This window comes from Galeopterus variegatus, unplaced genomic scaffold (assembly GCF_000696425.1).
Source record: "Galeopterus variegatus unplaced genomic scaffold, G_variegatus-3.0.2 Scaffold3289, whole genome shotgun sequence".
Classification (NCBI taxonomy): Eukaryota; Metazoa; Chordata; class Mammalia; order Dermoptera; family Cynocephalidae; genus Galeopterus; species Galeopterus variegatus.
This window is the reverse complement of record NW_007729400.1, coordinates 73,699-77,304: the sequence shown is the minus strand read 5'-3', so window position 1 is coordinate 77,304 and position 3,606 is coordinate 73,699.

The following is a 3,606-nucleotide window of genomic DNA, read 5'->3' as shown; positions in this document are numbered from 1 at the left end:
TAAAATTTAAAAATAAGTCTAATGAGTGCTGTTGTGTGTACAAAGGCAGATGGACATGGCTAAATGGTCAAGCATTAGGAGTAAAGGCCCTGGCAGCTCTGGAGTCTAAGCACTCACCCTTTCATGCTCATCGATCGCTACTTCTATTGATAATGCAAACGTGTTTTCAGAGAAGATCAAAACACCCTGCTCTACCTCCTTATACAACAATGCACCTAGCTCTGTGGCCCCCCAAATCTTTATATAATAAACATAGGAAAAACCTGTAGTTCATGACACTAGGTTGTCAAAAGAAAGTGAGAAGATAGCTCTTTAAGAGTTTCAGGAAGGCTGTAGACTCCGGGTTAAATGTGACAGATCTAGCACGTATTTATTTTGGCTCTCTCAAAACGCAAGTTAAAAGACAGTAAAGGAATAAAACAGGTTTAAGCGTACAAGGACAAAGAGAATGAAACAGGAGACAACAGTGGATCAGAGATTCTAAAAAATTATTTTGGCTGGTGCTGCTGCTGGCTGCTTCCAGCGGGCTCACCTGCGTGGTGCCAGTTTGGGGCACGGGGGTAGGGCCTGGAGCTCCGAGGCAGCAGGGTGAGGGGGCCGTGTGGAGCTGCATGGTCCGATACATGAAAAAATGCTCAATATCACTTTCATCAGGGAAATTCAAATTAAAACTACATCGAGATACCACCTCACCCCAGTTGGACTGGCTATAATCAAAAAGACGGTGAATAACAAATGCTGGCGAGGGTGTGGGGAGAAGGGAACACTACTGCACTGTTGGTGGGAATGTAATTAGTACAACCACTTTGGAAAACAATTTGGAGGTTTCTCAAACAACTACAGATAGATCTTCCATATGATCCAGCAATACCTCTTCTGGGTATATACCCAGAGGAATGGCAATTATCATGTCGAAGAGATACCTGCACTCCCATGTTTACTGCAGCTCTGTTTACAATAGCCAAGACATGGAACCAACCTAAATGTCCATCAACAGATGACTGGAAAAAGAAACTGTGGTATATGTACACTATGGAATACTCCTCTGCCATAAAAAAGAATGAAATACTCCCATTTGCAACAACATGGATGAACCTGGAGAAACTCATGTTAAGTGAAACAAGCAAAGCACAGAGGGATAAATACTGCATGTGCTCACTCATATGTGGGAGCTAAGAGAGAAAGGAAGGCAGAAAAGAAAGACCACAGCAGTGTCGTGATCCAACAGAGGGAGGGAACATTCCTAGGGCTACAAATTGGAGTGGAAGGGAGGAGAGAGGAGGAGGGAGGTTGGGGGATAAATGGGAGGGAACGAGGGGTACAAAAGTAATTTCTGGTAATGAGTATGCCCCCAGTATGAATCTGGCCCTCACATCATGGGCAGGAGGAGGGACAATCAGCTTTGTATCTCATGAATATTCATAATAAGTAAATAAATAAATAAATAAATAATTTTGGAAGGTGGAAAACTGTTGCACAAGGGACAATTGGAACATAAGTGAGGTACCAGTGAAAGCCAGCTGATTCATGCTTTGGCACCTTAGAAAAGCTCAGGAATTAGAGACACCTGGTTCCTTTGAAGGCAGCAGAAGAGCTGCAAACAGGAAGCCTGCTGGAAATTCTGTCTAAAGCAGAGTTGATCACCCTCAGCAATATTGACACTTGGGACCGGATAATTCTTGGTTTTGGTGGTCCCGTATTGCGGGAGGTTAGGCAGCATCCCTACCTAAGCCTCTACCTACTAGATACCAGTAGCACCCACTCCCCAGCGTGACAACAACAACAAAAAAGCTTCCAGTCATTGCCAGACATCCTTCAGGTGCAAAATTTCCTCCAGTTGAGAACAATGCAGTCAAGTCTCTATTGCTTTTTCACTCAGACAAGGAAGCAGAGGTTTATTCTATGGATGCACTGGACCAGAGAAGCTGCAGACCTGGGAACAGGAAGCATAGAGAAGGCAGATGTAAGGAAACATCCTAAAAGTCAGGGGTAAGGTAAGGTCTATACAGAGACCCCAGCCCAGCCCTCTTATCCTACTCAGCTGCTAGAACACTGCCAGCCAGCAGATTACCATCCAGGAAAAGGATGGGGAAGGCTTCTCTGGAGAGATTGTGTGCCTAAAGGAGACTTAATATTTGAGGGCACCCTCATGATAACAGCTAGGTCCTGTCCAATCTCCCTGTAGAAGGTCCCCAAGCCTCAACCATACACAGACCCCCCCAACACCCATACACACACATGCACGTATGCACAGAGAGCTTCCAATCAGTCTTTCAATGCATCATTCTCAAATACAAACTGATAGCCAAGGGGTATTTGTCGGATTTTGTGGTGACAACAAACAAATCCCAAATCTCAGCTGCTTATGGCAATATTTATTTTTTGCTAACTGGTCTGAATTTGTCTGTGGCTTGGCTTTGATTGAGCTGTGGTTCTGTTGTGCTCAACTCCACACTGAAGGACCCAAATTTCCAGATTGAAAGAGCCCACTGAGTACCCAGAGCAATGAATTTTAACGACCCACCAAGTCATGCATCAACCTCAATTTTCAGAATGCTAGAATGAAAAAAAGGTCCCAAAAGATTTGAGAATGGGGGTTATGTATAAAATAACAGTTATGAAAATGGCCCATTACTGCTCACTAGCAAGAGTGGAAGCTAGAAGACAATGAAAGAGTGCCTCCAAAATTCAGAGGGAAAAGGTTCGCTATCCTAGAATTTATGCCAACCAAGTTATTGACCTAAGCATAGAATAACTCTCTTTTCAGGCATGGAAAGTTTCAAGAATGTTCCTAACGTGGACCTTAGAAAATTACTTGTGGATGACCTCCTCCAAACTTACAGAGTAAACTAAGAAAGGGGGAGATGCAGAAGCAGGAGAGACGAGAAGGGATTCACCTGGTGCTGGGAGAGGGCACCGCCTGCCTGACAGCTGGTACCTACAGGGCAGCCAGTCCAGGCTGGAGCAGAGGATGAAGGGCTCTAGACAGAGCGTGTGTGGAGGAAAAATAAGTACAATTTGAGGATACCAAGTAGTTTTACGTGTTGTCAGAGGCAAGTTTCCCTAGGCCCTAAGCAAGAGGGGCCCCTGCCCTGGGTCCTCCTCCTGCCTTGCTCCTCCCCATTGGATAAGACATCTTTAGGATCAGACAGTGCTTACCTGCACTCTGCACCCTCTCTCCTTACAGGAGAGACTTGGGACACTGAAATTCCCTGCCCAAATGGCCCCAAGCTTCTTCTGGGCACTTGCAAGCCTCTTCCAGACCCACCCTCCTGAGAGTGAACGGAGCGAAGGTTTGGCCAATAGTGACTGTTTGCAAGGGGGTGTGGGTGGAGGTCAGACACCTAGGCTGGTGGGTTGGGGCCCCTCTCAGTGCAGGGCAGAGCCGTGGGTGGGAAGAGAAGGGGTGATTACAGGCCGAGGACCATCGCTGGGCACCCCCACCAGCCCAGTCCCCAGCTCCTCAGTCTTCTGTCCTGACCACTGAGGAGTAAGGGAGTTCTACACTGAAACGTGACCTTCCACACTCATGTTCTTTGGGGAGCTTAATAGGGTGATAGCGGTGGGGGTGGTGGCGTGGGGGTGGTGGTGTGGGCGTGGCGAGGG